Source organism: Dendrobates tinctorius, unplaced genomic scaffold (genome assembly GCF_039654945.1).
Source record: "Dendrobates tinctorius isolate UK_male_01 unplaced genomic scaffold, ASM3965494v1 ptg000015l, whole genome shotgun sequence".
Lineage (NCBI taxonomy): Eukaryota > Metazoa > Chordata > Amphibia > Anura > Dendrobatidae > Dendrobates > Dendrobates tinctorius.
In genome coordinates, this window is record NW_027361683.1 from 53,607,657 (window position 1) to 53,624,698 (window position 17,042).

Consider the following 17,042-nt stretch of genomic DNA (forward strand, 5'->3'; position numbering starts at 1 on the left):
AAATACTAAGCATTAATTATTAAGACATTAAGTGCAATCATTCTTGGGTGATATAGACACTGGTCCAGCTAGGATGTCTTGCAGTGTCCTTGGGATTGGAGCAGAACTCCAGGTCTGAGGTAGTCCTTATTTGGAGAAGGTTCATGTAAAACCAAGAGAGGGCACCTTAAGAGGCGCAAACTATTTACAAAAAAGTTTGTGAATCATTTCCAGTTCATGATCTCTGCAGTTCTGTATAAAAGGGGAAAACTGATGCCAAAAACTAGGCAAAAACTGGAAACATAACGAGAAAACAGAAAACAATGAGGGCACAACGGTGCCAAAACCCTCCTGGGTAATAGTTCAGTTAGTTGTGGGTCGCCCTCCCAGGGCTGGTGGCTTACTCGGTACTGGGCCCGATGAGCTTCAATGGGAGATGTCACGGCAGCTGGGACCCGGCCCGTGGCCCTGGGCGCCCATTGGAAAAGGGGTTGCTTCAGTGTGCTTATGGGGATGAAAGTTTATAAGTGATTTGTGACGCCACCTGTGGTTTTCGTCAAGGAAGATGTTAAGCCGACGCTGCAAGCAGATCCTCTGGGACAGATGGTGTGGTGCAGTAAGGATGTTATAGCCCTCCACAGGCATGGCTGTAGTCCCAGGGCAGTGTAGGTGAAGTGACACGTAGATGGTGTAGTGTCAGGTGCAGGGGATGGAGCAGTACTGAGTAGGTTGACGCAGGAATAAGTGGAGGACACCAGGGCATGTAGTTCCAAAGCTTTACTCACAGTCTGTTGTTGTACAGGGGCCTGCATCCGTGCCGTGTCCTCCGAGTCAGGAGCTCAGTCAACCTCCAGGCAAGATGAAGTACTCCCTTCCAACACTCCACCAACATGTGCCTTTTCTTAACGTCTCCCTATTGCGCCTTTAGTGAAGTACTCCAGTACTGAATTACACTGGGGTTCCTCCTGTCTGATGTTCCTATGAACTCTACATGTACGGCAGACAGCTGTAGCCTGCTTCGGGGACTCCTTGCTACCAAGTCCCGGCTCACTCACGTTGCTGTTGTGCCCCCAAGCCTTGTGTGGGAATAAAGTGGTGACAACGTCTATTCATCCGGTTTCTGCTGCAGGACCATTAGTATCCATACAACCTCGGGGACCGGACCTCGGCCTTGCGCTGTGAACTCGAGAAGGGTTCTCCTCTAACCCTAATCCTTAGTCCTCCTTTACTCCTTACGTTCCGTACAATCCTTTCCTTCATATGGAGAATCAGGCTTTCTATAAGGTCTCTCTCTCCTGTGCCAGCGGACCCAGATCACTGAGGTCGGCTGCAGCACTTCCTTCATCCATCCCACTCAGGGGATCTTCTCTCCTCCTCTGACTCTGTCAGACTCACCCAATCCTAATCTCTTCCCGCCCTTTTGATGCAACCTAAACTCCACCCGCCTCCCAGCACGCTTCGTGTTCCAAGCATGGAGCCACCAAAGGGTGCTTTGCTACACTACTGTGTTGTGTGGGATGCAGGTGGTGGAGCGTGGTCAGGTGTCTCCACCTTACCTGGATGGGGGGTACCACACCTCAGGAGAAGGTGCAGTACCTCTGTGGCGACCAATCCCTCAGGAGTGCCATATACCCCCCCGTTAAACAAAGCACGACCGCGGGATGCAAGAAAACAAAGGTGGAAATACAGGAACATACAAAATTATTGTAATGCTAATAAAAAGTTCATATCTAAACTTCCCAATGTGGGAGGCACTCATTCTTGAATGTTGCAAACAATTTAACTATCTATCTATCTCTAAAGTTATGCTACCTAATTTAAAGTGATATGGCAGTAAACTCACTACCAATTCAAGTAACACATTTCTTAGTAATAGCACATTTCTCATCTGTTCACATTTTCTACTTTCTTCTGTTCTATGAGTGACAACCGCCGATGCCTGGTTCGCCACTACATTTTCAAACCTTTATTTAAATTTTTGCATCTTTATTCAAAAACATTCCTATATTTCTCTTTCAACTATAAAAGCTATATTAGACACGATCATTATTCACTTTTCTATCAAAAATACTAAGCATTATTTTTAAGTGCAATTCTATAAAGAGTAGACACTGGTCCGGCCAACGTGTCTTGAAATGTCCTTATCAAGAGGTAATCCTTATTCAAGGAAAGTTCTATGTAAAACCAAGAGAGAGCACCTAAAGAGGTGCAAACTATTTACATAACAGTCTGGATCACTCAGCGTCCATGATCTCCACAGTTCAAGTGTAAAGAGAATCGCTGCCAATAGAACTGGGCAACAAAACTGGATCAACAGGTAAACATCATGATAACCAAAAATAGAAAAATAGAAAAACAGGCACAATGGTGCTAAGACCCTCCTGGGTAACAAAAGTTAGTAAATTCTTCAATGCTGGTTGTCCCCTCCTGGGGTGCTGGAAGCGGGTTGCTTTGGTTGCTTCCAGGGGAGAACTGTTGGGCATCCTCTTCCTGCTTGAGGGTTGACAGGTGATGAGATGACAGTTGGTGAGGTGGCTGCCTGAGGTACAGCTGGTGTAGTTACCTGTACCATGGGGTTGATGACAGGGGTAGATGTTGCCTGCCTGGCATTGGTAGGTGCGATCACTACCGTAGAAGGTATTCCTGCTGGGGGCACATACGCCTTCTCCTTCTTATAGGCCGCAATAAAATCCTCAGGGATGCGGCAGATTGTTGTGAGCTCATTTTCGGGTTTGCCTCTGGCTTCTGATGAGGGTTACGGAGCTGGCTGTGCTGACAGAGGAGTAGTGAGTTCTCTATCTGGACTCCCTCTGTTGGTGAAGGGAGGTAATGAAGCTGATCTAAATGGCAGAGACCGGCCACCTGAGGAAGAGGACTGCGATTGGACATCAGGAGTTTCTGATTGGATTTAAGGCAGACGACTCCCTAGTTTCTTGCTGGTGATTTTTCCTGACTGTGGCTCCTGGTTTCCAGTTTGGTTCCTGCCTTCCTAAAACTAAGTTTTCTCTGCTATTGTTCATATGAGTTTTTGTCTGGTTTACTTAGTTTTTGTGTTCAGCCAGCTCTGGCTGGGACTGGGCTGAATCCCCATTTTGTCTCTGATCAGTTGATCTCTTTGCTCTGTCTTCAGAATATACCTGAGTGCTGATATAGTGATTTGAAGTCTAGCGACTTCAGGGCCTTTTTCTATCAGACGTGTTGGACATTCTTTTTGGCAGGGTTTTTTGCGTGATTGCAGACAGCAGCTTTTCTTTCCTGTCCTTTCTAGTTAGCGAGGGCCCCATCATTTGCTCAGCCTATCTTTCTACCTGTGTCTGTTTTCATCTTGTTTCACCGACAATACATGTTGGGGGCTGTCTATTGCTTTGGGGTCTGCTCTGGGGCAGTTTAGATTTTCCCTATTTTTCTTTAGGCTTATTTAGTTCTCTGGCCGTGACGAGGCGTCTAGGACCACCGTAGGCACGCTCCACGGCTACTGCTAGCTGTTCTGGATAGGATCAGGGGTCTGCAATCCGCTAGTTACCATCCTCTCCGGTTTTCTGGTCTTAGCTTGCTTTTTGTTTTTTCCTCCTCGGTGACTCATTCATAAGAGCGGATGTTCATGGCGTACCAGCCTCTTAACCCTTCATGCCGGGTGAAGGTTACATACTCTCCCGACTGCAGGTCTCGAGCAGGGTGTCTCTTCCGTAGGTGAGATTCCACATCCCTCCGGTTAAAGAACAAGTCAGAGATCCGCTTGGGGTCGGCAATGAAACCGAACCCTCACTCGTGGTTTACGTTCAGGACCTGACCCCATCCTGCTGAGTCCCGGGGGCCGTAGTGACCAGCGCGGACCTTCTCCTTCCGGTCCAGATCAGGGCCTAGCACGGCTAGCCTCTGTTGTTCCCTTTCCCGCTGCTCGACTGCCAGCTGAAGTATGGTTTCCTGACACTTGGCCCACGTATCATCCTCTTCCCGGGACCTGCTACTACCCATGGTGGATAAGGGCACTACCGCTAGGGGTTCAGGCGTTTCCCCCCAGGGCTCAGAGTCCCGGTCCCAGACCAGGTCCAGAACGACCCGTCCGGACGCGGCCACAGCGGTACACCCCATGGCCTTCCCAGGTGCAGGGGCAGCAGACGTACCTGGAGCCTCCTGGCGGTGTTCTGGCTCCGGTGTGGGTCTGAGACAGCCGGCGGCAGCAGGGATATCCACCGGGATGGGCTGGTCAGCGGTCTAAGGCGGTGGTGGAGACGATGGCGGCTCCGGATCCGCAGGGGTCTCTGGTGGGACCTGCGCGGCCGCGTCAGGTCCAGGAAGGAGCTCATCTTCCTCCTCTTCAGCTCCTTGACCCTCAGATAACTCCTCCGGACAGGCCTCATATAGCGGCGGTGTCGGCAGGTAGGTGACAATTGGCGCTGCTGGTGGTATTGTGGCGGTTGCAAACTCTACTGGGTCTGCCTGGGGGAGATCCGCTGCAGGAGTGATGGATACCGGTGACTGGGGTACAGTGGGTGTAGGCCCCTCCAGTGCGTGCTGCCATTTCTTCATCCAGAGCACCTCCTGCTTCAGCCGCAGTTCGTGAGTCAGCCGGGCAATCTCATCCTCCAGCTGTTGACGGTCCAGATGGGAAGCCAGATCGGAGCCTTCAGCCTTTGCGCCTGGGAGGTTCGACTTAACCCCCCTCCGCTCTTCAGGCCTCCTCTCTCCTTCCATCATGGCGTTCTCTCCTTTCTCTTCCTGTCTGGACTCTTTTCCCGCCACCAGCTCTCGCTCCTCCTTCTGGGGGTGGCGTCTTCTTCCTACTCCTCCATACCAGGCCAGTATACAAACCCCTCGGGGGGTGGGCGATGTTGCTGTCGCATAGAAGTTCGGACACGGGAGGCCCAGGACAGTCCGCGCTCTTTTCTTAGGGCCACCCATGTTGTCACGCCCCTCTTCAGCGCGCTGGCGGCCGTTTTTAGAGTTCATTTTACAGTCTATCAAATTGGTTATTCTGCACAAGCTTTTAAGTCCAATAAATCGTAGGCACACAGAACCCAGTGGCACCGGGCTTCGTCATCCTGTTCGTGACGCCAAGTAGGGTCGCCCTCCCAGGGCTGGTGGGGTACTCGGTACTAAGTCTGATGAGATTCAATGGGAGATGTCACGGCAGCTGGGACCCGGCCTGTTATGAATGAGTCACCGTAGGAGGCAAAAACAGAAATACTAGCTAAGTCCAGAAAACCAGAGAAGTTGGCAGCTATCGGATTGCAGACCCCTGAACCTATCAACAACAACTAGCAGTAGCCGTGGGGGGTTCATACGGTGCCCTAGACCCCTCGATCACAGCCGGAGAACTACATAGCCTAAAGACAGAAAGGGAAATCTAAACTGCCCCAGAGCAGACGCCAAAGCAATAGGCAGCCCCCAACATATAATAACGGTGAAGCAAGATGAAAAAACACTCACACAGATAGAAAGATAGGCTGAGCAAATGATGGGGCCCAAGCTAACTAAATAGGACAGGATAGGAAAGCTGCTGTCTGCAATCCGCCAAAAACCCTATCAAAACAAGGGCCAACAGGCTGATAGGGAAAAAGGCCCTGAAGACGCTAGGCTTCAAAAAGACTATATCAGCACTCAGGTATTTTCTAAAGACAGAGCAAAAAGGAATTCAACTCACCCCAGCAGGGAATGGCAGAAATTCAGAAAAACAAGGCAGAATAAAACTAAACACAAATGCAAAAAGCAGTGCAGAAAACTTAGCTTTTGAGGAGCAGGAATCAGACTGGTCTCCTAGAATCCCTCAGAGAGATCACCAGCAAGGCAGAAGGGCGTCGGCTGCCTTATATCCAGTCAGCAATTCCCGTCACCCAGTCATCATCATCATACCCAGGTGCTTGGTAATCAGCCTCACTACCTTCCTTCACCAGAAGAGGGAGTTCATCAGACCTCAATGGTGAAGGGGAAAATGAACTCACAACACCGGCCCGTGGCCCTGGGCGCCCACTGGAAAAGGGGTTGTTTCAGTGTGCTTATGGTGATGAAAGTTTATAAGTGATTCGTGACGCCACCTGTGGTGTTCGGCAAGGAAGATGTTAAGCCGACGCTGCAAGCAGATCCTCTGGGACAGATGGTGTGGTGCAGCAAGGATGTTATAGCCCTCCACAGGCAGCGCTGTAGTCCCAGGGCAGTGTAGGTGAAGTGACACGTAGATGGTGTAGTGTCAAGCGCAGGGGATGTAGCAGTGCTGAGTAGCTGACACAGGAATAAGTGGAGGACACCAGGGCATGTAGTTCCAAAGCTTTACTCACAGTCTGTTGTGGTACAGGGGCCTGCATCCGTGCCTTGTCCTCCAGTTCAGGAGCTCAGTCAACCTCCAGGCAAGATGAAGTACTCCCTTCCAACACTCCGCCAACATGTGCCTTTTCTGAAAGTCTCCTTATTGCGCCTTTAGTGAAGTACTCCAGTACTGAGTTACACTGGGGTTCCTCCTGTCTGATGTTCCTATGAATTCTACATGTACGGCAGACAGCTGTAGCCTGCTTCGGGACTCCTTGCTACCAAGTCCCGGCTCACTCACGTTGCTGTTGTGCCCCCAAGTCTTGTGTGGGAATAAAGTGGTGACATCTTCTATTCCTCCGGTGTCTGCTGCAGGACCATTAGTATCCATACAACCTCGGGGACCGGACCCCGGCCTTGCGCTGTGAACTCGAGAAGGGTTCTCCTCTAACCCTAATCCTTAGTCATCCTTTTCGCTTTACGTTCCGTACAATCCTTTCCTTCATATGGAGAATCAGGCTTTCTATAAGGTGTCTCTCTCCTGTGCCAGCGGACCCAGATCACTGAGGTCAGCTACAGCACTTCCTTCATCCATCCCACTCAGGGGATCATCTCTCCTCCTCTGACTCTGTCAGACTCACCCAATCCTAAACTCTTCTCACTCTTTTGATGCAACCTAAACTCCACCCGCCTTCCAGCACGCTTCGTGTTCCAAGCAGGGAGCCACCAAAGGGTGCTTTGCTACACTACTGTGTTGTGTGGGATGCAGGTGTTGGAGCATGGTCAGGTGTCTCCACCTTACCTGGATGGTGGGGTACCACACCTCAGGAGGAGGTGCAGTACTTCTGTGGCGACCGAACCCTCAGGGTCGCCACAGTTGCAGTCATTTTTAGTGCTTTTCTCCTCCTGGGGTGGTGGAAGCGGGCTTCTTTTTTTGCTTCCAGGCAAGGCTGTCTGGATGTCCACCTCCTGCTGGCTTAATATATTGTCCATAGTCCTCCTGTTGGGCTTTGGGGATGGCTGCCTGTGGTGGTAGCTCAGCAGCTGTTGAATTGTGCGGTAGCTGTTCTGGTTTTTGGTCGCTTGCATGGTAAAACTTGGGTGCTGCCACTTGATGGCTGTGCAAGCACAGCACCATTTCTGTCCATAGGCACTTTGCCTAACACCAGGGTCATGGATTCCACACCCGGTGTCTGTGTGGCTGGTGTGCACTGTGTTGGTGGGGGTGCAGCTGGTGTCACTTCTGCTATGGACTTGGAGGCTGAAGTGGTGATTGTTGGGGCTGCTGATGTTATTGAAGTGGCTGCGGTGTCTATTGGGACAGTCGGGGACCCGATGGGGCCTGACAGGGCTTCCCAGGACTTAGGGGCGACGGCAGTACCTTTTTCCTCATGGCCGCTCAGGTTCTCCGCAGGCGTCGGCAGCAGGTCAGGCGGAGCATCCTCCACAGCAATGTCGGTCCCTGGACCTGAGGATATCACCTCCTGCCAGGTGGCGGCGTCCGGCAGCAGTGCCAGGGTGGAGGTGGCAGCAAACGCTGGCAGCGATGTTACAAGTGCCGCGGAGGTAGCAGATGCTGCCGACGATGAGGCTGGTGCAGCAGTGACGGGTACCTCTTCAACAGGCCCCTCCTGGGCGCACTGCCTCCGCTGCTTCAGCAAGGCCTGCCTTAGCTGCAGGCTGTCATTCATCTCTTCCTCCAGCTTCTCCATGTCCATGGTTTCCAGCAGGCCAGTGCTTGTGACCATTGCGCTGGTGGAGAGGTGTTCTTCTCCACCGCGATCTCCTGGCCGCTGTTCTCCTTCCATCATGGCGTCCTGGCGTTCTCTCTCCTTCCTGGGCTCCTTTCCCACCACAGGGCTTCGCTCCTCATTCTTGGGGTGGCGCCTTCTTCCTCTGCCTCCATACCAAGCCAGTATACAAACCCTTCTGGGGGTGGGCCATGTTGCTGTTGCATAGAAGTTGAGGCAGGGGAGGCCCAGGACCTTTCGTGCTGTTTTCTTAGGGACACCCATGTTGTCACGCCCTTCTTCACCGTGCCTGCTGCCATTTTGAAAGTCCATTTTACAGTCTATCATTTTGGTTATTTTGCACATTTTCAGCAATTTTAAGTCCAATAAATCTTCAGCACACAGGACCCGGTGGTACCAGGCTTCGTCATCCTGTTCGTGACGCCAAAATTGACTCGCCCCCAGAGGCTGTGGGGTACTCGGTGCTGAGCCCATAGGAGATGTCACTGTGGCAATGACCCCGTCCGTGGCAAAGACCCGGTCCGTGGCCTCAGGCGGTCAATGTAAAAGGGATAGTGTAATGGGGATAAAGTTATCGAGATGATTCGTGACGCCACCTTTGGTTTCTGGTCAGTTTGACCAGCGCTGCAGGGTTGCTTCTCTGGGACGGATGGTGTGGTGCAGCAATGATGTTGTAGCCCTCCACAGGTAGGGCTGTAGTCCCAGGGCAGAGTAGATGGGGTTGGCAAATGAGGAGTTAGTGAGAAGTAGATGGTGCAGTGTTAGGCAAAGAGATGTAGCAGTGCTGAGTGGGTTGGCCCAGGAAGAAGGCAATGAGACAGAAGAATGCAGTTCCAGTTCTTTTACTCACGTTCTTGGCACAGACAGGTGCCCGCTTCAATGCTGCGGTCTCCAGATCAGGGGCTCAGCCAACTCCCAGGCAGATGGAATTAACATTTCCAGCTCTCCCTTTCGTGTGCCTGTTCTGAACGTCTCCTCACTAGCGCTTATACTGAAGTACTTGTAGTTGTGTGTTAAACCCAAGTTCCTCCTTTCAGATGTTCCTTTGAACTCTACTCGCATGACAAGTGACTGTAGCCTGCTTCGGGGTCTCCATCCGTCATGTCCTGGCTCACACATAGGTTGCCACCATGTCTTCGAGTCTTTTGTGGGAATAGAGTGGTCACAGCTCCTATTCCTCCATTGTCTGCTGCTGGAACATTAGTTTCACAAACAGCCTCGGGGACCGGACCCCAGCCATGCGCTTCAAACTTCAGGAAGGGTTCTGCTCTGACCCTAGTCCTTAGTTCTCTTCTCCTTACATTCTGTACTAAACTTTCTTTCTTCTGAAGAATCAGGTTTTCTATTTCTCTTCCCCGTACCAGCAGCTCCAGGTCACTGAAATCTGCTGCAGCACCTCCTTCACTCCATCCCTCTCAGGGGATGTTCTCTCACAGACTGACCTTTTCCTAATATTCTCCCGCTCTCTTGTGCCTTCTAAGCTCCACCCACCTCCCAGCACTCTTCGTATTCCAAGCAGGGAGCCACCAAAGGTGCTTTGCTACACTACTATGTTGTGTGGGATGAAGGTGTTGGAGGCTGGTCAGGTGTTCCATCTTACCTGGAGAGTGGGATACTACACCGCAGGAGGAGGTGCAGTACCTCTGTGGTGACTGAACCCTCAGGGGCGCCACAGATGCAGCAAAGAAACCCCACAGCATTAAGGATCCTCCACAATGCTTAACTGTTGTTAGGGTATTCTTTTCCTTATAAGCTTCATTGTGCCGTCTGTAAACAAATTGTTGCTTTGCTCTATTTTTGCTTCATTTATCCACAGAACATTTTACAAGAAGCATTGTTGTTTGTCAAGGTACTCTTTGACAAAGGTCGGTCGTTCCTTTTTTTGTCGTTTTTTCAGCAATGGTTTCTTCTTTGGCCTACAGCTATAACACTCTGCCTAGTTTAGTGTGTGGTGTATGGTACTTGTTGAAACTATGACCCAAAACTGTTTCAGGTTGGCCTACAGGTGTTTGGATGTTTGACAAGGTGTTTTTTCTACTCTTCACACAAACTTTCGAAGACATCTCTTGTCAATTTTCCTCTTTCCTCCACTTCCAGTGAGGTTCTTGATGGTACTATGCTTCGCAAACTTAATAACAAGGTCTTGATGGCCTGATACCCTTTTGAAGTCATGTGTTTGCTAATAATAGCAGTTCTGATGTCCTCAGGCAGCTCCTTTGTCTTCACCACTGTGATAAAGGAACAGAACCTACCATGTGGCTTTTTAAAACATTGAAATCATCATTCACTGGCTAATTCATGTCACATGGGCACCGACAATTAATCACAGTTGATTCTCATTTGTGATTTTCCACAGGCGAGTAAAAATGTGTTTTCATACTAATGTAATGTAAAGGGGCTGTTAGGGGTTGAGGCCTCTCGCGGCGAGACGAGACGTAGCTCTTGGAGTGGACCCTCTGGGTCGTGGCACCCACTCACCTACGGCGAGCTGGCCTAGTGAGGACCACCCCCTATACAGGGAGTGTCAGGGGCAAGCCCAAGGGAGTGAGCCACCACGACTGCTGAGACCAGATGGCCGGCTCACAAAAGACATGACTGAAATGGGTGCGTGCGGAGGGCACGCCAGGTACATGACAAGGGTGCGTGCGGGGCACGCCAGGTACTAGACAGGGTTCTAGGATGCGCAAAGCGTGGTCACAGGGTTCCATCAGGTGCAAGACGTAATCACAAAGACACAGAGGTGATAACGCTAAGTCCCGAGGTTTGAGGCATGGTACATGTTTAGGGGAAACCCCAAGGTTCAAGATGCTAGACATGGTGTGTGTTTAGGGGACACGCCAGGGTTCAAGACACTAGACATGGTGCAAGTTTAAGGGACACGTCAGGGTTCAAGACACTAGACATGATGCGTGTTTAGGGGACATGCCAGGGTTCAAGACACTAGACTTGATGCGTGTTTAGGGGACACGCCAGGGTTCAAGGTCCAAGGTCGTGAGGGCGCTAGAGGAGCCGCCAGGATTCAAGATTCAAGGTCCTGCATGTGCTAGAAGCATGCCAAGGTCACGGTACAAAGAATGGTCCTGGCCGTGCTAGGAGGCACGCCAGGGTACATGGTTCACAGCAGTTCCTGTGTGTGCGAAGGAACACGCCAGGCTTTGAGGTCCAGGACAAGGTCCTGCGTGTGCAGAGGGGCACGCCAAGGTCAGGGTTCAAGACATGGACCTGTGTGTGCAAAGGGGCACCACAGGGTTCAAGGCATGGTCCTTCACGTACAAAGAGACACGCCAGGGGCAGGGTTCAAGACAAAGATCGGAACACAGGCAGTAACACAGAGCCGGGTATAGATAAGAGACGCGGAGTGTATGCTAGAGCTCAGAGCTGGGTACAGAAACTAGGTCATAGTACAGGACAAGGCAGAGCAGAGATGGCAAAAGACATGTGCTAAAGAAGCACGAAAACACACAGTGCGAGAAACAGCGTGTGTGCAAGGGAGCACGGAAAACACAACTGGGGCACCGGCAGGCGGTACCGGCTGAGGCACAGACAGGCGAACACCACTAGGGCACTGGGCGGCGAGCACGGCTGAGGCACAGACAGGCGGGCACAAAATAGGCAGCATGGCTGAGGCACAGACAGACGTGCATGGGTATGACCAGGTGCGTGCAAGGGGTATGCAGCCACAAGGCTGGGCTAGGCAAAGGTACAGAACTAAGATGCGTGCAAGATGGCACAGTGAAGCCTAGTACAAAAGGAGAATGTGCAAGTGCGCACTAAAAATGGAACTAGACACAGAGTTCAAGACATGGTCCTGCGTGGGCAAAGGGCACGCCAGGGGCAGAGTTCAAGACAGAGAGAGGAACGTTGGCAGTAGCACAGAGCCGGGTACAAGAGAAAGAAGCGGAACGTATGCTAGAGCCCAGAGCCGGGTTCAGACAAAGCACATAGAAAGTACTACAAGGCTAAAAATAGCAAAGACAAAACATGGCACAAAAGACAAACAAGACATGGCACAGGACAATAGACAGAATACAAGCACAGAGCGTGTGCAGAGAACAACAACAGGGCAGGGTGCAGGGGCACTGAATACAGGGAGCTGCCGAGCAGGGACCATGCAGCCCTAGCAGGGAAGCAAACACGATAATCAGGCCCCGAACATAGGAAGGGGCGGTCTGATATAGGGCATTAGCACCTGGACTTCCAGGTGAGGATCATGGGGATGACTTCCAGGTCGGGTCCTCCAGGATCATAGAGAGGACTTCTAGGTCAGGTTCTGCAGAATCATAGAGGTGATCACTGTGTCGGGTCCTCCAGGACCATAGAGAGAAGATCACTGTGTCGGCTCCTCCAGGACCATAGAGAGAAGATCACTGTGTCGGCTCCTCCAGGACCATAGAGAGGATCACATGGTAGAGTGTTCCATGACCATAGAGAGGATCACTGAGTCTGGTCCTCCAGGACCATAGAGACGATTGCTGGATTCGGTCCTCCAGGACCATAGAGAGGATTGCTGAATTCGGTCCTCCAGGACCATAGAGAGGAACCGTTAAGGGCAGCATGGAGATGAGTGCATTCGGGCGCCGAGCACAGGCGTCCTGCTGGAGGATCCAGCACTGGAGATGCGCGTGCACACCAGCAACGGCGCACACACATGCACACAGCAACGACATCCAGCCTGGGTGAGGTACGCATGCACACTAGCAATGACGCACAGCCATGAGATGAAGCACATGTGTGCACAAGCCATGGCGTATAGCCATGAGGTAATGTACGAGTGTGCACCAGCAACGACAGGCAGCCATGGGATGAGGTGCGCGTGCACACTGCTCCAAGAGTCATGCAGCATAACAGACACAACAAGCAAAACTGTTAGGTATGCATGCACACTGCTCCAGAGGTCATGCAGCATAACAGGCACGACAGACATAACAGAGAGGTGCTTGTGCACACATGAGAGGAGCCCCCGGGGCGTCTGCAGTGACCCGGCACTGGGGAAAATACAGCATGACAGGCATGACAGTGAGGATCATGCAGCGCAAGCAGCATGACGGGCATGACAGGGGTCAATATCAGTGTCACAGCAAGCTTTAGGTTTTTCTATTTTTCCCTCATATTGTTTTATCTTTTAAATTGCTGTTTATCACTTATTTAACGCGAATGTTTCATACCAAAAAAGTTTCACTTGACTCTTTTTTTTTCAGGAGATATTCCACATTATGTACCTATACTTCATGGGTGCCAATAATGATGAGCAGGACTGTATATTATATATATATATATATATATATATATATATATATATACACTAGCTGAAGAGCCCGGCATTGCCTGGGAATAGTGTAGTTAGTTATAATAAATTAACTATATATAAACGCCTTCTCATGTCTGTCTGTAACTGAAATCCCACTGCGCTGAATGGTCGCGGCCGCCAGGCCGCAACCAATCAGCAACAGGCGCAGTCCGCAATTAGCAGGACGCACGCCACCGCTACCGTGCTGTCGGGAGTTCAGCAGCGCTAGCCGCTGATCTGTTGACGGTTGCCGCGGGTCATCTCCGGGCACACGGGCGTCAGCGGCGACGCAGCCGGAGATGTCCGGCGCTAGCCGGTACCCAGGGTCCGGAGGAGAAGAGAGTCCTTCGGACCCTCGGTACCATAAACGTATAAAAAATAGAATTAAGAGAAAAAATATTGATCTACTCACCTTCCGACGGCCCCCGGAATCTGTCCCTCCTCTCCACGCTGCCGGCAGCTTCCGCTCCCAGTACTGCTTTGCGCGAAATACCGCTGATGACGTCGCGCTCTCGCGAGAGGACGTCAGCAGCGGTATTTGGCGCAAAGCAGTACTGGTAACGGAAGATGCCGGCAGCATGGAGAGGAGGGACAGATTCCGGGGGCCGTCGGATGGTAAGTATATCACATTTTTTATTTTAATCTGCCGCTGGCCATATTCTAGGGTACCCGATGCTTTAGAATCGGGCCAGCAGCTAGTAATGATTATATTGCACATAAAAACATTTCACATCATATATTCAACACTACAGATTTTCAACACAAATTAACTAAACGATTACCCAAGTATTGATAGTATTTTATTTTCAGCTCATTCAAGAGCCTTTTGATAAACAACATGTGTATCTGTGTATCTAACCCTATCCTATGTGATAATGTTTGCTGAACTGTCTACCTAATCCTCTTCTGTGTGATACTGACTGCAGAGCCGTGTATCTAATCCTATTCTGTGTGATACTGTCTGCTGAGCCGTGTATCTAATACTATTCTGTGTGATACTGTGTGCTGAGCCGTGTATCTAATCCTATCCTGTGTGATACTGTCTGCCGAGCCGTGTATCTAATCCTATCCTGTGTGATACTGACTGCTGAGCCGTGTATCTAACCCTATCCTGTGTGATACTGACTGCTGAGCCGTGTACCTAATCCTATCATGTGTGTTACTGACTGCTCAGCCGTGTATCTAATCCTATCCTGTGTGATACTGACTGCTGAGCCGTGTATCTAATCCTATCCTGTGTGATACTGACTGGAGTGCCGTGTATCTAATCCTATTCTGTGTGATACTGTCTGCTGAGCCGTGTATCTAATCCTATCCTGTGTGATACTGTCTGCTGAGCCATGTATCTAATCCTATCCTGTGTGATACTGGGCCCCCCCTGCAGTCTGTGTCAGAGGGTGGTCTGTGTTGGCACGGTAATAAATTGTTTTATTTCCAGCTTTACAGAAGGACGATAACACCATAGAAATGATATTAATAGGCAAAATTATTTGGTGAATTGGAACGCGCGGGGTTAAAAATTCGCCTCAGAACATAGCTTATGACGCTCTCGGTGTCCAGACGTGTGACTGTGCAAAATTTTGTGGCTGTAGCTGCGACGGTGCAGATACCAATCCCGGACATACACACATACATACACACACACACATTGAGCTTTATATATTATATATATATATATATATATATATATATACTAGCTGAAGAGCCCGGTGCTGCCCGGGCATAGTAACTAACTGTGGTTAGTTATAACAAATTATAATTATACTCCATCCCATAGTCCCGTGCCCATATACCCATAATACATATCCTCCATTCCATAGTCCCATGCCCATATACCCATCATACATATCCACCATCTCATAGGCCCATGCCCATATACCCATCATACATTCTCCATCCCATAGTCCCGTGCCCATATACCCATCATACATATTTGCCATCCAATAGTCGAGTGCCCATATACCCATCACACATCCTTCATCTCATAGTCCCATGCCCATATACCCATCATACATGTCCTCCATTCCATAGTCCCGTGCACATATACATATCCGCCATACCATAGTCCCGTGCCCATATACCCGTCATACATATCCTCCATCCCATAGTCCAGTGCCCATATACCCATCACACATCCTCCATCCCATAGTCCCGTTCCCATATACCCATCATACATATCCTCCATCCCATAGTCCGGTGCCGATATACTCATCACACACCCTCCATTCCATAGTCAACCATTATGACATCATAATGAGCGGCGGCAGGGCTTGCAACCTATGATGACATCAGCGTCGCCATGGCAACCATTGTGACATCATAATGAGGGGCGGGGCTTGATACGCACACACTGCTTCCCCAGTATGCAAATACGGGCATTATGACATCACAATGAGGGGCGGGGCTTGACACATGCACACTTTCTCCCCCAGTATGTAGATAGGGGCAAAATTGTTTGGTGAATTGGAACGCGCGGGGTTAAAATTTCGCCTCACAACATAGCTTAGGACACTCTCGGGGTCCAGACGTGTGACTGTGCCAAATTTTGTGGCTGTAGCTGCGACAGTGCGGATGCCTATCCCGGACATACACACACTTGAGCTTTATATATTAGATATATATATATATATATATAAAGACTGCTCAAAAAAATAAAGGGAACACTTGAAAAACAGAAATTAACTCCAAGTAAATCAAACTTCTGTGAAATCAAGTATTCCCTTTATTTTTTTGAGCAGTTTACATATAAAATAAAACGACCAGAACCTCCTAATGTGAACACGTGCAAGCTATGAAAACTGCATAGTATAGACAAAAAAGAACACAGCAGCACATGTGCGTGAATCTAGGCCTAGGCGAAATTTTAACCCCAATTCACCAATTATTTGTGCTCTAAGAACCTTCATTTTTCATCTAATAATGTAAGTAAAAAAAAAATTTGTAAAAAATTATTTGAAAAATTTTGAGAAGTTTAATCTAAATTGAATGTTTTTAATGTTTTTCTGTGTTTTCACATGGCCTAGATTCATGCACATGTGCTGCTGTTTTTTTTCTATATATATATATATATATATATATATATATATATATTAACGTTCAAAGGTTTAGAGTCACTTAGAAATGTCCTTATTTTTTAAAGAAAAGCAGTTTTTTCCAATGAAGCCAACATTAAATGATTCAGAAATACACTCTATACATTGTTAATGTGGTAAATGACTATTCTAGCTGCAAACGTCTTGTTTGTAATGCAATATCTTCATAGGTGTATAGGGGCCCATTTCCAATAACCATCACTCCAGTGGTCTTATGGTACTTTTTGTTTCATAACTGTGTAAGGCCTCTTTCACACTTCCGTTTTTTACAATCAGTCAAAATCCGCCAGGTTTTGAAAAAATGGATCCGTAATTTTTTTTTGCGGATCCGTTTTTTTCCCCATTGACTTCCATTATTGGCGGATTTTGACGGATTGCCGTCCGTTGCATCCATTTTTGTGCAGATCCGCCATAATGTTGCTGTCCGTTAACATCCTCAAAGATTTCCAAACGTAGCTTGCAACGTTTTTTTGGCAGGCGAATCCTCCAGACACTGATTTAACCCGAAATTCTGTCTGGGTGCCGGACAAAAAAAAATTCTCTCTCTCTCTCTCTCTTTTTTTCCCGGCCAGCGGTTCCTTTAAATTTCCTCATTTTGCGGATCCGTCAAAAAATGGATCCTGTGGCATCCGTTCACATCAGTTAAGAACGGATCCGCTTCTCCGCCTTTCTGGCGGATTGTAACTGACA